An 18,921-nucleotide genomic window follows, 5' to 3' on the forward strand; every position below is an offset into this window, starting at 1 on the left:
TAGCTAGTTGTTGGGAGATTAATATGATGGAAAATAGACCCCGGGGCCATAGGTTTCACTAGTGGCTTCTCTCAAGATAGCATAAATATTACGATGGGTAAACGAATTACTCTCGAGCAATTGATAGAATTGAGCATAGTTATGAGAATATCTAGGTATGATCATGTATATAGGCATCACGTCCGTGACAAGTAGACCGAAACGATTCTGCATCTACTACTATTACTCCACACATCGACCGCTATCCAGCATGCATCTAGAGTATTAAGTTCATAAGAATAGAGTAACGCTTTAAGAAAGATGACATGATGTAGAGGGATAAACTCATGCAATATGATATAAACCCCATCTTTTTATCCTCGATGGCAACAATACAATACGTGCCTTCCTGCCCCTGCTGTCACTGGGAAAGGACACCGCAAGATTGAACCCAAAGCTAAGCACTTCTCCCATTGCAAGAAAGATCAATCTAGTAGGCCAAACCAAACTGATAATTTGAAGAGACTTGCAAAGATAACCAATCATACATAAAAGAATTCAGAGAAGATTCAAATAGTGTTCATAGATAATCTTGATCATAAACCCACAATTCATCGGATCTCGACAAACACACCGCAAAAGAAGAGTTACATCAAATAGATCTCCAAGAGAATCAAGGAGAACTTTGTATTGAGATCCAAAGAGAGAGAAGAAGCCATCTAGCTAATAACTATGGACCCGAAGGTCTGAGGTAAACTACTCACACATCATCGGAGAGGCTATGGTGTTGATGTAGAAGTCCTCCGTGATCAATGCCCCCTCCGGCAGGACGCCGGAAAAGGCCCCAAGATGGGATCTCACGGGTACATAAGGTTGTGGCGGTGGAATTAGGTTTTCGTGGGCGCTTCTGATGGTTTGGGGGTATGTAGATATATATAGGAGGAAGAAGTAGGTCGGTGGAGCCACGAGGGGCCCACGAGGGTGGAGGGCGCGCCCTGGGGGGTAGGCGCGCCCCCTACCTCGTGGCTTCCTCGTATGTTACTTGACGTCCACTCCAAGTCCTCTGGATCACGTTTGTTCCAAAAATCACGTTCCCGAAGGTTTCATTCCATTTGGACTCCGTTTGATATTCTTTTTTTGCGAAACACTGAAATAGGCAAAAACAACAATTTGGGTTGGGCCTCCGGTTAATAGGTTAGTCCCAAAAATAATATAAAAGTGTATAATAAAGCCCTTTAAACATCCAAAACAGATTGTATAATAGCATGGAACAATCAAAAATTATAGATACGTTGGAGACGTATCAACCACCACAGCAAACAAGAATCAAGACCAGGCGCAACCCGCCTTGAGGTAGGGCCTCGTGAGTCCCGCGCTGGCTCACGAGTGCCTAGACACACCTCGACTAGCCCTGCCGTGCAAGCCACGTGTCAGGGCGGGGCTGTACACACCCCGGGGGCTCTCCGCAGTAGGGAGCCCCCTCCCACGTACTAGTGGAAGCACCATGCTCCGCGCTGGCCGTCGACACTGCCGAGGAGCGGCTATGCCCGTGCAAGTGCGGAAGCGCTATGCTCCGCACTAGTGATAAACAACTGAGGGCGGCCCCACGGCCGTATCAACTTCAGGGAGCCCTTGAGCTCAGTGTCCGGCCTCACCGCAACACCTCCCCTCGGGAGAGTTGCGTGAGCGGGCTGGGCACGGGGGCGGCGCTCGGGTCACGCCCAAGTGTACGCCACCCAACCAGGTCGCCTGGACCTCGTCGTCGCGCGTCCCTCCCGAGACGAGCCTCAGCGAGGGCAAAGGTATGAAGGTTATTTGCACGTCAAGGGGGACTCTTGAGCATCGCGACTCAGGAGCCTAACTCGTCGCGTAGCCCCTCACTCCTTGGTCTCGTCCTGGTCTCTGGACGACCCAACGGCGGCTGAGGTATGTGCGCGGCCGGGCTCTACCGACGTAGAACACTAAGGCTATCCTCGTGTCTCCTTCCTATAAGCTGTTTGCGCATCAAGGGGGACTCCTGTGCATCGCGACTCAGGAGCCTAACTGGTCACGTAGCCTCTCACCCCTTGGTCCCGTCCTGGTCTCCGGACGATCCAACAGCGGTTGTGGTATGCGCGGGGCCGGGCCCTGCCGACGTAGAACGTAAAGCAAATAGGGAGAAAATCGCAAAATCTCAAGAAAATATTACAAGACATATTGTTCTCACAATACCAAACGCAAGTTTAATGCCTTCATGAGGCATGATGCATGTTGCAGGAATAAAACAGGAAAGGAGCCGCAAGTCATCCCTGGACACCACCGACGCCCGCGAGAGGCGGTCCTCCCCTAATGATGTCGCTTTCATCTGGGCCACCGGCCGGAGCTGCAGGAGCAGTGGTGCCTCCGATCGAAGGCGCGGGAGCGAAGGCGCGGAACTTCTGCAGCAGGGCTTCCACCTGACCTTTCACGGCTGCGGCGGCGGCTGCGCAGTGTTCATCAGCCACAGGCTCTAACAGCTCATCAAGGCGAGCGGTAGGGTTGCGAAGATGGAGGTGGCTGAAGACACGCGTCAGCGTAGCTGAAGAAAGGACGCGAGCCTCTCCTTCTACCATGGGGCCGATGCCGTCCACGACTTCCTCGAGCGCCTCGACCAAGTAAGGAAGCAGCTGGGCGGGGCCGTCCTCGTCGGTGGTTAGCGCCTTCTCCAAGCCCTTCTCATAGAGTGTCTCCAGCGCCATGCGAGACCTCTCCTCGAGGAGCGCGAAGGCCGTGCGGTCCTCGGCCAGAACCTTCGCCTTCGCGTCAAGCTCGGCTTCCTCCGCCTTCACCTTCCGCTCCAGCTCTTCCAGTCGGCCGCGCTCAATGGCCTGCGCCTTCCGCGACTGCTCCAGCTCGACATCGCGACCCTTGACGGCGTCCTCCCAGGCCTTCATTTTCTCCTCCTCCGCCTGATGGTTGCAGGCTTCCTCTGCGCGTTCGTTGCGCAGGGTCTTCAGTTCGGCCTCCAGCGCCCGACAGCGACTCTTGGTGGCCTCGACGTCCTTCAGCACTGCCTCGCGAGCGGCCGCTGCCTGGGTGGCTACCGACTTCACCTTCTCAGAGGTCACCACGGCCTGGCTCAGGGCCACCCGAATAGATATGTCGGAACGGAGCCAGCCAGAAACCCGCTCCAGACGCCCAGCCACCAGGAGGGGGTCGGCGCCTTGAAGATCTTCTCGCAGCCGGGTCATCTCAAGAAGAGCGCGCTCCAAGACATCATGGGAGGTAGAAGGACCTGGGATCAGCGGCGCAGCAGCAGGAGGAGGAGAAGGTATTGTCACCATAGCCTGGGAGACTGGGGGCTCCTGAGCCTTGGAGGCTTCGGCAGCCGAGCCGGACACCGGCGCCTCCGGAGCCAGCGAGGCCACGGGGCTGACTCCTCCCGAGGATTCTCCCCCATGCCTCGCGAGGACGACCGGGCCGGAGAGACATGAGCGCCAACGCCGCCCTTCTCCACGGAGGGAGACACAGACGGAGCAGGTGGGTTGGTCCCGGGCGGCACCACCGCTTTCTCCTTCCTCTCTTCGCCGCAGGCGTCGGCCTAATCACGCAGCGGAGAAGCGTCAAGAATCAGCAGCATAATCAAGAACAAGATGGAGCACGAACACTTACTGGTCCACCGCGGTGTAGTCCACCTTCCTTTTGCTGAGCTTGAAGCCCAAGAGCCTCCCAGCCCGGGGCGCAGGCGCACAAGCCCCAGGAGCAGAAGAAGGGGCAGCAGGTGCGCCGAAAGCGGCTCCAGGCGGCGCCAGAACAGAAGCAGCATCCCGGGAGATCAGTGCCGATTGGCCCTCGTCAGGATTACGGGCGGCTCTCCCTTCTCCTGGCGGGCGTCAGCCTCGTCATCGTCAGGAAGGGTGCGGAGGATGTCAGCTTTGCTAAAGGGGGAGGTCTCCCCCATCCCTTAAGGGGTCTCCTCCGAGTCTTCCTCCTCCTCCTCTTCCTCTTCCTCCCTGCGGGACTCACCAGAAGACAGCTCCACCAGCGTCGGCGCCACAGGGGCCCCGGTAGGCGCCGGCGGCACCAGCCCGCGCCCGTCAAAGGTCGGCCTGGCGGCCACGACTTGCGCCCCATCCTTGCGGCGGAACAAGGGAGTGAAGACACTCGGCGGGTACTCCTGGTCGTCCCCGACCAGGAGGCGGAGAGCCACAGCCAGCTCACCGTCGGACAAGGCTTCCGGGCTCAGGCGAACCTTCTCCTTTTTGTCCCCAAGCTCCCACAAGGGGCGCGTACGCGCCTAAAGCGGGGCTACGCGCAGCATCAGGAATTCCCTCAGGAGCATGGCCCCTGTCACCTTTGCCGCCTTCGCATTGCCCAGCTTCAGGTCGGCGTTCATCTGCTCCAGCACCAACGTCACCCGCTCATCGGTGAGCTTCGCGCAAGACCACCCCTTGTCGGACTGGGGCATCTCCGTTGGCAGCATCAAGCGTGGGTGGACGCACTTGGCGTCCATCATGGCCCACTTACTCCTGAAGCCATCGGCCTTCTTCCCAGTCTTCGAGATCGAGTTGGCCTTGCCAGCCACGATGAAATTGGCATGCCCGAACGTGTGACCCTCGTTGATGCGGAGGAAGAAGAAGTGGCGCAGCAGAGCCACGGACGGCATCATGCCGAGGTACTCCTCGCAGTAGTAGGCGAAGATTGACAAGAGAAGGATAGAGTTGGGATGAAGATGTAGCGCCTGCAGCCCGTAGTGGCCAAGGACCTCATAGAAGAAGTCAGAGAAGGGGGGAACCAGCCGTGCGACGATGCTGCTCGTGAAGAAGGGGAAGAAGGTGCTTCCCTCGGGCTCCGGCACGTCAGAGCCGGCCTGAAGCTCAGTCTTCCCACTCTCGTTGCTTTCCCCCGCCATCAGCAAGCGCGTGGAGGCGAGGTTCTTCTCTGAGACATTGGGCGCGTCGAGAGCAGGCTCGTACCAAGCGGCGACGAGGCAGTCTTGACCTTCTGGGGCGCCATTGGTCACTGATGTGAAAGGGGAAGGGAGCAGATCTGGAGATTTCGGAAGCAGGGAGCAAGAAAGGGGATCTGGAGCAAGGCCAAAGGAAGCAATGAGGGAAAGCGCTGTCTACGCCAGCCTTTTGATAGTCGGGCAGTTACCGAGGCGGCGTGGGGAAGCGGAGACGCCCACGTCCAATCAACCGCCAGGTGTCGACCAAGGCCGCAGGCTGTTGGGACCCGCAGCGCTCCGCACTTGCCCTTTGGCTTTGCCTCGAAGCCAAGCCCGAGCGCGCCTTGGGCCCGGGGGTTGTCGGATGTGGGGTTCCAGCAAACCCTCAAGGTTCGAACACTGGGGTGCGCGCGAAGTCTTTCCCTCCTACCAATCTACGCCCAAGCTCGCTAAGGTCTCGCGGACGAACTCGACGAACTCGCAACACAGAAAGACACGAGATTTATACTGGTTCGGGCCACCGTTGTGGTGTAATACCCTACTCCAGTGTGGTGGTGGTGGATTGCCTCTAGGGCTGATGATGAACAGTACAAGGGAAGAACAGCCTCCTGAGGTTGAGGTGTTCTTGTGGCTAGGCTCTCGATCGGATTGGATCAAGCTAAGATGAGATGCGGTGAGACCAGCTCATCCCCTCTCTTTGGTGGCTAGCTCTACTTATATAGGCCCTGGTCCTCTTCCCAAATATTGAGCGGGAAGGGAGCCAACATCGGCGGGCAAATTTGAAGGGGGACAACTAGTACAAGCTATCCTGACAAAAGTGGTCTTCGCCTGCGAAAAGCTCTGGTGGTGACGCCCTCTTGGGCTCCACAATGACCTCCGTCTTGCCGTCCTCCTGGTCTTGGTCTTGTTGCACCAATATAGCAACCCTTGCCTGATGCCTCGGTACTCTTCGCCTGCGCTGACGTCCTTAGCACCAAAGAGGAAATAAGGAGGTTGCGCGCGCTGGCGCCCGCCTGGTTCCTGCCTGGTGTCGTTCGTCATGGCTCACGTCACGAGAGCCTCATGAGGTTTTGCCCCGCCTTGATATCTCCGCTCCTCGTGAGCCTGCCTGGCTAGGCTACTCCAGAACAGGTCTTACATCGTCCGCCTCGCGAGGCTTGGACCCTCGCGAGGGTCTTGGATGCCTTGTTGATGAAGATGGGTCGTACGGCCTGCTGGCTTAGCCACGCTGTGGGCTGCAGGCAGGCAAGTCTGGGACCCCCGTTCCCAGAACACCGACAGTAGCCCCCGGGCCCAAGGTGCGCTCGGGCTGGGCTTCGCGGCGAAGCCAAGGGTCAAGTTCGGAGCACTGCGGGCCCCAAAAGCCTGGGGCCTCGATTGACGCGTGGCAGTTGATTGGACGTGTGCATCTCCGCTTCCCCACGCTGCCTTTGAACCCGCCTAGCTATGCGGCCCCCGCGGTCTACACAGTTATTCCTCCGTCGTCTGCGCCTTGCTTCCCTAATCTCCCTGCTTCCTCGAGACTCTGTTTCTCTTCTCCAATCTGACTTGTGCTCCGCCTGCTCCATCGCCATGGCGCCGAAACAAGCTGAAAAGGGGAAGAGACCTCTATCTCGGCCTACTGCGCCTCCGTCCTTTGCGCCGGCGCTCGGCCAGTTTCGGGTGCTCAACGACAAGGCCATGGACAAGGTGCGCCCGATGCTTGCTTCCAGCTTCAACGCCATTCTCGCCCAATGTGGACCTTGCTCAGCAGCCAGGACCACATGAGGTTCCAGGAATCTGGGCTCCTCCTTGGGACGCGGCAAACAGTGCTCAAGGTCCTGACGGGTGTCCTCTTGCCAGCCGAACTGCCTAGGAAGAACTGTTTGCTGTACCGCTGCAAGAACAAGGATGAATTTGTAGAGAACATGCCTCCCTTTGATGAGTGGGGGCCATGGCCGATTGACCTGGTGGGGCCCCGTGAGAACCCCGTCGTCGTGGTTCCCTTCCTTGCCCCTGGTGCTGAGCTCGCCCCAAGCGACGGTGCAGGTGGGCGAGCTCCGGCGGAGGCCGGTGGCTCGAGTGCTGAGGAGCACGTGCCGAGTGGGGATCATGGGGCATCGTCCTCAGGAGCCTGCCACCCCCCTCCTGAGGCGTCGGTTGCTGAGGAGACGCAGCATGCGACTCTCGAGGCCAAGGCTCCAGGAGCCTCGGGAGGTCGTGGTGAAATGGTGCCCGGCTGTTTGCTGCAACCGGGCACCCCTGAAGATATCCTTCCGAGCTCTTCTTCGGCCCCGCTGCGCACCGGCCGTCACGTCCAGCGTTTCGGTCGTCTTTGTGTGGACTTCAAGGAGCTCCGCAAGAGGAAAGGATCCCCTAGCGGCAGCAACATCTTTGGACCGCTGAAGCGGAGGAAGTACATCGCCGTTGACATGTAAGTATCGTATCGCTGTGGCTCCTTGTGTGCTATTTTTCATTTCCTGGCGTCAGTTCTTCAGGGTTCCTTCCGTCAAGGTGGCAGCGCCTCCTGAGAAACGGCCTCCTCCTTCCTTGACTCCCCCATCGGCCTTGAGCGTTCATGGTCTGCTTATCGCCCCTAGAGCAGGGTCGGTTGGGGGAGCATCTCCGCCTTCGTGGCGCGCTGAGCCCGCAGCTTTGTCACTCCTCCCCCACGGTCTGGCGTGGAGCCTGGTGGGCGTGCCCAGGACCCCTCCTTTGCTCATAGACAGCAACTGGTTGGCTTCGATCTTTGGCTCCTCTTCATGTAGTGTGCCCCGATCAGCTCGGGCTTCTCGCGAGGACTGGCTGACGTCGGGTGCAGCGCCAGCCCCCAGCCCCCTGCCGGGAGGTGGGGCGCCACTTGGCGCCCCGCCCGCTGCCCCGGAGGTGGAGGACGAGGTGGGCCGAGCGTTCGAGCTCGAGCGCGGGCGGAGCGTAGTTCGTCACGAGCTCTTCCAAGAGGCGATGGGCACGATGAGTCGAGTGGGTGAAGAGCTCCCTGGTGTTGACTCGCGCCTTGAGGCTGAAGGTCTCCTGCTGGTGGAGGAGCAGCGCAAGCTGAAGGTGGCCGTCAACCTCGGCCGCTATCAGCGCGACCTTGAGAATGCGAAGGCCGAGGCGTCCCTCAAGATTGCCCATGAAGCGCGCTCGCGAGCCTTGGAAGAGGCTCGCGAGGCTGACTGTCGTCGCGAGGCTGCTGAGAAGCACGCGTGGGAGCTCCAGGCCTGGAGTGCGTCCCTTGAGCAACAGGTGGAGGCGCGCAGGGCCGCTCTTGCATCGCTAAGGGGGACGCCCGCGGAGGATGAGGAGGTACGGAAGCGCGGCGAGGCGCTGGCCCTGGAAGCCGTGGAGCGCGGCCTCGATTTTGGGCGACTGGAGATGAGGGAGCGTCAAGTTGCTCAAGCAGAAGATGCCATCAGGGCTCGCGAGGCCAGAGTCGAGGAGGAGGTCAATCTCCGGGTGGCCGAGGTTCGCGCAGACCTGGGGGGTAGGTACGACCTGAAGCTGAAGCCCGCGGGTACGGAGGATGAGGGCAGGGCCGCTACCCTCAGGCCCAGGTTGGACGAGTCTGAGAGGCGTGCGGAAGCCACGGCTGCCGCCTTGGTTACGGCGCGGACAGACTTGGCCTCCACCCGCGCCGAGTTGCATTCCCTCCGGAGGCGGTTGATGACGCAGAGGCCGTCGCGAGGCAAAACATGGAGGAAGTGCTCCAGCGACGAACGCTGGAGCGCGAGCATGCCCCTGTGCTTCAAGATCTCCGGAACAGGGCCAATATCGTCTTGGGCCATATTCGCGACGTGGAGGCGCCGGCCCCTCACTCGAATGATTATGCTAGCCACCTGACCTTCTTCACCGAGGTGGTGACACGCCTGGAGGCTCGATCTGCCAGAGCTCGCCAGCTTGTGGAGGAAAGGGGTCGTGGCCTGCTCGAGCGCGCTTTCTCCCATGTCTTCAGCCACCTCCTGGATGCCGACCCCAACTTTGATTTCGACGCCGCCATCGCCCCTGTACCCAGGGCTGTCCGGGGCGACCTAGCGCATTGGGTTGAGGACAATATGGACGCGTTGGTCAGGGCCTTCACTTCTGAGGATGACGCGGTGGTGGTCGTCGCAGACGAAGGCGATGTGGTTGACGACGGCGACGGGGGCGTCGCCGATGGTGGCGACGATGCCGATGAAGACGACGACGATGCGAGTGACGCATCCGCGGGTTACGCAGTGAGCGATATTTCAGGCTGATCCCTTGTTCTCCTGTCACTTCATCCTGCGCACAAACTCGGGCGTGGCCCTTAGAAAACTTGTAAGAGCATTTTGAGAGGGGGAGCCCCTCATGTAAGCAAATTGCAGTTTTACTTTCCTATGCGGTGTGAGTTTGTGTTCTCGCGGACTCGTGAATCCAGGTGCGAGTTTTCTGCCATGGTTTACCTTAGTCAGTGCCGGCTTTGAGCTGGGTCACGACACGTCGAGTTTCTGAGAACCCTGCGGAGCTCATCGACCCGTCAGAAGGGGCCCCACTAGAGGTGAGCACCAGTTGTAGTGCTAGCGCGCACTTGGCGTGCGCGCTCTGCGTTGTCCCGCTCGCGAGGAGCTCGTGAGGGGAAAGCGACGGACATGAGTCCCAGACAAAACGAGGTTCAGAAGGCAAGAAATTGCTTTGAACGAGAAAAGGCTCCCCCCGCGCGCATCAATAAAAATTCAACTTCAACTCAAATCCAGATCCAGAAAGCAAAGCTACTTCAACTCAAATCCAGATCCAGAAAGCAAAGCTACAGAGAAAGAGATCCAAAGCAAAAGGCCGCGTCCGGCACCTAGTCTAGTCTTCTGGTCTTCAAGTCTTCTCACCAGCATGGAGCTAAGTGCTGCCACTAGGCGTGGGAGGGAGCCCCAGGGCCTGAGGCCGGCGCTCCTGAGATTCCGGGGTGTGTACAGCCCCAACTCATTATTACGTGAGAGTGTCACGGGCGGCGAGCTTCACAGGCACTGGGCCTTCTTCATAGGTACCGGCCCTGCTTCATATCGCCAGACGAGGGCCACGCCTTTCGCCACCCTCGACCTCCTCTAAGCCGGCCGGTCACCAGGACAACACAAAGGAGGGAAAGAGGACGCCAGCGGTTCCCTCGGCGACCACAGGTCCTCTGCCGGGGGAAGGGTTGTCGAGGCCTCCCCAGCAGAGGGCCTACCTCCGGGTGTCGCCAGACGTCGCACGCCGCGGGGAGGAGCCTTGCTCCTGGCTCCCTCCCGGCGGCCCCCAGCGTGTCTCCCTAGTTGGAGTGGGTGCCGCCGTGCCAGGGTCGTCGATCGACGCTGCAACCTAGTTCATCTGCAGCCCATGGTTAGCGTAAGCCTGTTCCTGAGAGATTAGTGGTACCCTGTAGTTGCCGTTGCCGGCGCGATCGTTGTGGTTCTCCATTGGTTCTTGGAAGGCTTCGGCTCCTAGAGCCCCCTCTCCCCAATCTTCTCCAATGAATGAGTCGGGGTCGTCCTCTGGTGCGTACTCTTGGTCCATCATGCGGGGCACGTAGGCTTCCGGGGCCGTCACCCCGAACACCTCGCCATGGTGCCCCACGCTCCATGTTGCTTGGCCCAGGGTGGCGTCCTGAGGATGGTAGCGTGGCATCCGGCTGGGACCATGAAGGGCAACGCTTGCGCTCGTGCTTGTCGCGGGCGGCATGGGGGAGTCGGAGCCCCTTACGCCATTGGCCGTGCTGATGTTGATGAAGCCCCGGGCGTAGTTGATGGCGCGCGGGCGTGTTGAGGTTCACCGCGCGGCCTTGCAGTGGCCTGAGGGGAAGTCGATAGCAGAAGGGTGGTGCTCCCGACGCCGCTGCATCCAGCAGCTCGGCAACACGCTCCAGCAGCGTATCCCGGCCGCTCTCCATCAGCCTGCATCACAGCAACTCCCTTGCCACTGTGAGTGCTGCCCGCATGTTTTCTTGCTCCCGCCGTGAGTGCGGCACTGTTGCTGCGGCATGACTCGCCGCTCTTGCCGCAGCTCGTACTTGCCGCGGGGTGAGGGTGGATGACGCCTGGCCGCGCTGTCCGCGCCCGGCGGAGTTTGGCGGCGCTCACGCCGCCTGGAGTGCGGGGTCGAGATCTTCATGGGCAGGCGGCGCTGCCCGGGCTGGCCAAGCTGCCCAGCGATCGGAGCCGGCTCTTGAGTCGCCGGCCATCGTGGTTGTGGAGCGTCGACGAGCTGGTTGGTGGAGAAGAAGCTCTGGCGCACCCCCTACTTGGCGCGCCAAATGTCGGATGTGGGGTTCCGGCAAACCCTCAAGGTTCGAACACTGGGGTGCGCGCGAAGTCTTTCCCTCCTACCGATCTACGCCCAAGCTCGCTAAGGTCTCGCAGACGAACTCGACGAACTTGCAACACAGAAAGACGCGAGATTTATACTGGTTCGGGCCACCGTTGTGGTGTAATACCCTACTCCAGTGTGGTGGTGGTGGATTGCCTCTAGGGCTGATGATGAACAGTACAAGGGAAGAACAGCCTCCTAAGGTTGAGGTGTTCTTGTGGCTAGGCTCTCGATCGGATTGGATCAAGCTAAGATGAGATGCGGTGAGACCAGCTCATCCCCTCTCTTTGGTGGCTAGCTCTACTTATATAGGCCCTGGTCCTCTTCCCAAATATTGAGCGGGAAGGGAGCCAACATCGGCGGGCAAATTTGAAGGGGGACAGCTAGTACAAGCTATCCTGACAAAAGTGGTCTTCGCCTGCGAAAAGCTCTGGTGGTGACGCCGTCTTGGGCTCCACGATGACCTCCGTCTTGCCGTCCTCCTGGTCTTGGTCTCGTTGCACCAATATAGCAACCCTTGCCTGATGCCTCGGTACTCTTCGCCTGCGCTGGCCTCCTTAGCACCAAAGAGGAAATAAGGACGCTGCACGCGCTGGCGCCCGCCTGGTTCCCGCCTGGTGTCGTTCGTCATGGCTCACGTCACGAGAGCCTCATGAGGTTTTTCCCCGCCTTGATATCTCCGCTCCTCGTGAACCTGCCTGGGTAGGCTACTCCAAAACAGGTCTTGCGTCGTCCGCCTCGCGAGGCTTGGACCCTCGTGAGGGTCTTGGATGCCTTGTTGATGAAGATGGGTCGTACGGCCTGCTGGCTTAGCCACGCTGTGGGCCGCAGGCAGGCAAGTCTGGGGACCCCCGTTCCCAGAATGCTGACAGGGGCTACTGTCAGCGTTCTCGGAACGGGGGTCCCCAGACTTGCTTGCCTGCGGCCCATGGCGTGGCTCTGCGAGCGGGCAGGTACGGCCCATCTTCACTAACAAGCATTCGAGACCCTTGCGAGGGGCCACGCCTCACAAGGCGGACGACACAAGACCTCCTCGGGAGCGTCCTTACCAGGCTGGCTCGCGAGGGGCGGAGAGATCAAGGCAAGGCAAAGCTCGCGACGTTATCATGACGTGAGCCATGATGACCGAGACCAGGCGGGCGCCAGACGGGCGCCAGCGCGCGCAGTGTCCTTATTTCCTCTTTGGTGCTAAGGAGGCAAGTGCAGGCAAGGAGTACCGAGGCGTCAAGCAAAGGTTTCCATATCGGTGCAACGAGACCAAGACCAGCAGGACGGCAAGACGGAGGTCACCATGGAGCCCAAGACGACGTCACCACCAGAGCCTTTGCAGGCGAAGACTGCTTTTGTCAGGATAACTTGTAGTAGTTGTCCCCTTTCAAATTGGCAGTTGTGGCATCCCTTCCCGCTCAATATTTGGGGAGAGGATCAGGGCCTCTATAAATAGGATTAGCCACCACGGTAGGAGGTAACAGAGCCTCAGCCATCTCATCTTGGACTAGATCCAACCCATCCTCACACCCACCAAGCACAAGAACACCTCACCTTAGGAGGCTGTTCTTCCCCTTGTACTATTGTCACGACCGGTTTTTCAATAAAATAATTATTGAGAAACCAATCCCTGTTACGGACCAGCGAGGAAGAATTCCTTCTCACTGATAGACAATACATTGGTCACAGAAGAAAAATACCAGGAGTACTAAATATAATACAAAGTTGAGCAGAGGCTGCCCAACAATTTATTACAAGCACGCCGATAAAACAATACGGCGGATAGGGTGGAAAACTTCTAACTCACGATAATAACGGTGGTGGAAATATCATCGCGAAGCGAGTGACATGATTCCAGAATACTACAACTCTTCGAGCGTCGGAGTGAGGCTCGAGATGACTTATTGCGGGTGGCGGAAGCGTAAACGATACAAGTGACCAATATCCGGGATCGCGCAGGACTGACTGGGACTCCTCTAGGCGTCGGACGCGCTATCAAACTCTTCATCCAAGAGATCGCCTTCGTCAGCATCTGGCCAAATCAACAAGCCAGGTGAGTACTATGAAAGTACTCGCAAGACAGTTCGGACATAAGGTATAACAAATGCAAACATGAAGCACATGAATAAGTTAACCAGTGCGATCAGACACAGAGATAATAAATACTGGGTGCCAAGTGAGGGTCTGAATGACGCCTCGAGCGGAAACTGCAGAATAGTAATACTGGTGCCAAACGAGTGTCAGAAAGACTCCTCGAGCGGAAAATGCGGAATAATAATACAGGTGCCAAACGAGTGTCAGAAAGACTCCTCGAGCGGAAAATGCGGAATAATAATACAGGTGCCAAACGAGTGTCAGAAAGACTCCTCGAGCGGAAAATGCGGAATAATAATACAGGTGCCAAACGAGTGTCAGAAAGACTCCTCGAGCGGAAAATGCGGAATAATAATACAGGTGCCAAACGAGTGTCAGAAAGACTCCTCGAGCGGAAGATGCGGAACAATAATGCCACAGTCGGGCGTCGGGGCGACACCACATAAAGGGCTTATAACAGAAAGTAAAGACAGTGCATGCCGCAGTCGGACGTCTGCGCGACGTCACATAAAGGGCTTATATTGTAACACAACAATACAATAGTTCGGGAATATAATTTATCACAAGCACGAGACAAATATAATGTTAGTCCATCCACAGGAATAACAATGAAATTGAATTTACCACTTGAGCTTGTTCACCGGGGGCAAGTTTTCACACGGATAGATTTGGATATAAAGTCTACACTACTGATCATGGATACGATGATTTGGAAGGAATTGACTCTGCAGAGTTTGTACTTAACCACAGCCAACGGATTTCAGTAGTCACGGGGACTAGTTCCGTCTACGGTGTTCTGGAAGGAACACGTCTAACCAGTACACACCCAATTTAACCATCCGAAGCCAGGGATCACCCTTGGCAACATTCAGGAAAAACCCTGAGTCGGGGAGGCTACAACCTCGCGTAGCATGGGATCAAATTTCTATACACGCGCTATAAGGGGGTGCCCCCCCTCTCGGTCCCAACCGGAAACACCCATGCCCCCTGACCGAATGACTGGCTTTAATCCTAGGCCAAGGTACCATCATCCCGGCCTCTCTGTTTGGTGTGTACACGAAAAGAGGTTACCAACTTACTAAACCGTATCCTGGCAATGAGACATGCGGTAGCACGGAAAGGGGAAGGGATGATAACACGGCTCCAACCATGTTATCGTCGGGAAAGTCGGATGACACAAGGCTGGCATGCTACAACAGTACCACCTTGCTGCCCTTCATGTCACCACATGATTAGGCCACCTCTCACCAGAGGTCATCGCAACTTTGGAACATGCGGGAAAAGATCGATAACGTGGCTCCAACCACGTTAACATCGAAGAGAGTCGGATGACGCAAGGCTGGCATGCTACAACAGTACCACCTTGCTGCCCTTCATGTCACTACATGATTAGGCCACCTCTCATCAGAGGTCATCGCAACTTCGGAACAACCGGATCGTTGCCTTACAAGCAACGAGGTACTTATCGACACTCTCATGCCACGCACAAACTTTCACATGAACATGCAAAACATCTGCCATATCAAATGTTCAAACATGCTTGCCTGGTTCGGAGAAGTCGGAGTCTAGCTCGGCGAAGTTCGCGGCTCCGTCCCCTCTCCCGGAACCTACGGCAATCACGAAACGGGGTACTAACGTGAAAACCAACGCATGCACAGAAACTTGGCCAAATATTTTTCAAATAAATCCCATAAAAAACTAGACAAAATTTGGAGTTTGACAGAAAAAGAATCACTCAAAAATACCTTTTTATTAAAAAGTTATAAAGGTTTCTGTCCAGGGACCTTTCTGTAATGAAACAGAAAAGTTCCAGGGTTTTAACTGAGAAAACAGAAAACGGTTCGTTTGGAAATGCGCAAGCGCAAGGAGAAAACGTACTTCGCCCGAAGGCGTCAACAGAAAACGGTTCGGGGAAAATAAAACAGAGGCTGACACGCGGGGCCCGCATGTCAGGTTTGAAAGCTCGCCGGCGCCCGAAGACGGCGATGGACGCCGGCGTCGAACCACGGCGAGTTAGGGGAAACGGAGGGTACCAAGAGCTTCAGTGCCTTCTTCCACGTCGGTGGGTGGTGGACTCGTCCAACGGGGAGCACCACGTCGACGGCGACACTATCTCCGGCGGACGGCGGTTCGGGTGAGGTTGGGGAACTCCGATGGAGGGCTGCAAAGTACGAATTGAGGCGCGGGTCAGAACGGGTGATGCAAGGTGAAGCTACTGGCAAGAGAATGGAGGCTGCGGAGCACACACGGGGGCGAATCGGGCTGGATCCCGTGGCGGATCGCGGCGGCCGGAGTCGAGGAAGAAGACCTCCTCGGGGCTCTTCCAGTGGCTAGGCGTGCTCTAGGGGAAGTGTAGGGCTGGTGGGTGCTCGAGTTGAAGCTCGGGGCCCCTATTTATAGGCAGATCGACGGGGTGGCCGTGAACGGAGAATCTCCGGCGAGCGATTACGGCGGAGCAGTGGGTTGGCAGAGGGTTTGAGCGGTCGAGCAGCATCAGTGGATGTTACGGGACCCGTTTTGCAGCTAAACGGAGCTGGTCTTGGCGTAATGGCGTCTGCCCACGGTGAGGTGACCGCACGGGCTCAACGGCGGCAGAGAGCGCGCTCCGCGCCCTGGGGTTCACGACGAGAGCGGCAGCGCATTCGGGGGAGTGGACGGCCACGCGGCGGGCTCCGGTGGTTTGGACGGTGCTGGGTGGAGTCGGCGGCGCCGTGTCTCCCGCTGGCGCCCGCAAAGCCGCCGCCGGCGTCGGTCACGGGGCGGCGCACCTTCTGCTGCTCGTCGCCGACGCCCGCAAGATGCCAGGCACTCGTGCGGTGCAGGAACGAGAGGGCGAGGACGAGGAGCAAGGCGACGCGAGGGCACTGGCGAGATCGATGCCCGTCTCTGAAGAAAACGACAGTGAGCACTGACTGAACTCTGAAGTTAACTGAAACTTGACAGTGACCAAGCATTGCAGGTGTTCGACAGTAGGTTTTTGTAAAGAGATAAATTTTTCTGGAGCTGTAACTTGGTGAGATGATCACTCAGAGCACCCAGGAGCTGCATGAATTTACTTGGAATTTTTGGAGAAAGTTTTGAATGAATTTCACCAAATTTGGCAAATCTGGTCCAAACTTGCAGCTGATGTAGTTTGAAAATTTTGAACTGGAGACCAGTGGATCTTCATGGTTCTAGGTTGAGGGTTCAAAGGACTAGGAGGGGAAAAAGGTTTGGTGGCAAAAATCAAAACAGAAAAAGGAGTTCCTTTGTAAATCTCCAAGTGCTATAAGAGAGGATAGAAATTTATTTGAATAGAATTTGAATGGAAATGATCACATGGGGAGGTTCAACTTGCTGGATTTGATGCAAATCATGATCCAAAGGTGAGGGAAGGGTTAGGAGAGAGGATTTGCACTAATGCCATGGCAAGAAGGAATAGTTGAAAGTGGCAAAGGACTTTCCAAAAGCCATAGTGCAAATTCAAGAAAAGGTTTTCAAAAGTTACCCTCTCAAATGAAAAACATTTTGTCTTGAGCCCACATGAAGAGCAAGAACCCCCAAGGTCAAAGGCAGATCTTGGGTGAATCCAAATAAAATTTTTGCCATAAAAAAATATTTGAGAGTGAGAGTTCTCTTGAAGAAAATTTTTAAATCACTCCCTTTAAGTCAAATAAAAATCTTTTGAAAAATCCAATAAAAACTTGGGTGTCACAACACCTACCCCCTTAGGAAAAATCTCTTCCTCGAGATTTCTGCCGATCCTCAAATAGATATGGATACTCTGCTCGGAGGAAATCTTCCCTTTCCCAAGTGGCTTCATCGTCAGTGTGGTTGCTCCACTGGACCCTGAAAAATTTTGTCGTTTTCTGACGGGTCCTCCGTTCAGACTCTTCTAAAATCTTTACTGGCCTTTCTCTGTAGGTGAGATCTGGTTGCATATCAATGTCCTCATGAGGTACATGTTTCTCCGGGTTACTCACACATTTCCTCAACTGCGAGACGTGGAATACGTCATGGACGTCTGACAGCTCCTTGGGGAGGTCTAGTTGGTAGGCTACTGTGCCTCTTCGTGCCTTTACACAAAATGGTCCAATAAACCTTGGGGCTAGTTTCCCCTTTATTTTGAACTGTTGCAGACCCTTCATAGGAGATACTCGGAGGTATACGGAATCACCAGGCTCAAAGCTGACCTCACGATGCTTCTGATCATAGTAGCTCTTTTGTCGGCTCTGTGCTGTCTTGAGTCTGTCCCTGATTTGTTTTACTTTTTCCTCGGCCTCCTTAAGCATATCTGGGCCGAAGATACGGCTGTCACCTGTTTCTGACCAATTCAATGGGGTACGACACCTCCGTCCGTACAATGCTTCAAAGGGTGCCATTTTCAAGCTGGCTTGGTAACTGTTGTTGTATGCAAATTCGGCATACGACAAACTCTCTTCCCAACTGGATCCATAGGTGAGCACACAGGCTCTTAGCATATCCTCTAGGATTTGGTTTACACGCTCTGTTTGTCCATCTGTCTGAGGGTGGTATGCTGTACTGAAAGCCAGTTGTGTGCCCAGAGCTTGTTGTAGGTGTTCCCAAAATTTGGAGACGAATTGGGTGCCTCGGTCAGATATTATAGTCTTTGGGACTCCGTGCAAGCAAACTATACAGGAGAGATAGAGTTTTGCCAGTCTTTGTGTGGAGTAGGTAGTCTTCACAGGAATGAAGTGTGCAACCTTGGTTAGTCGGTCTGTGATGACCCAGATGGCGTCATTCCCACGCTGTGATCGGGGTAATCCGACAATGAAGTCCATTCCGATTTCATCCCATTTCCACTCCGGTATCTTGTTAGGCTGGAGTAGCCCTGCTGGCTTTTGGTGTTCGGCCTTGATGCGCTGACATGAATCGCAACAAGCAATGAATGTGGCTATATCTCTTTTCATACCGTGCCACCAAAATCTTTCCTGGATGTCTTTGTACATTTTGGTTCCTCCAGGATGTATCGAGTACGGAGCGGTGTGGCTCTCCGTCAAGATCTGTTGCTTGAGTTCCTCAATGTTAGGTACGCAAAGTCTGTCCCGGTACCATAATGTTCCTTCACTGTCCGTGACGAATTCTGAAGTCTTACTACGGTTCATTTTCTTCTTTATGCCTTCGATACTGGGATGTCCCTGTTGAGCCTTCTTGATTTGCTCCACTAGGGTGGGTTGTATCTCCAGGTTCGATATGGTGCCCTCAGAGACTAACATCATGTTGAGCCGAGTGAACTCTCGCTGAAACTCAGGCCTCAAGTTTTGCTGACCGTCACTGTCCGGGCTGGGGTTTCGGCTAAGGGCATCGGCCACTACATTTGCCTTCCCTGGGTGGTAGTGAATACCGACGTCATAGTCCTTGACCAGTTCCAACCAGCGTCGTTGGCGTAAATTCAGCTCTGGCTGTGTGAAAATATATTTGAGGCTCTTATGGTCCGTATATATTTCACAGGATTTCCCAACAGAAAGTGCCTCCACTCCTTGAGTGCATGTATAAGTGCTGCTAGTTCCAAGTCATGTGTTGGGTAATTTTCCTCATGTTTTCGCAGCTGTCTGGAGGCATATGCGACAACTTTGCCATCCTGCATTAGCACACATCCGAGACCTTTTCGGGATGCGTCACAATACACCTCAAAGCTCTTGTGTATGTCTGGTACGGTTAAGACTGGTGCGGTTGTTAGC

Source organism: Aegilops tauschii, chromosome 7 (assembly GCF_002575655.3).
Source record: "Aegilops tauschii subsp. strangulata cultivar AL8/78 chromosome 7, Aet v6.0, whole genome shotgun sequence".
NCBI classification, from domain to species: Eukaryota; Viridiplantae; Streptophyta; class Magnoliopsida; order Poales; family Poaceae; genus Aegilops; species Aegilops tauschii.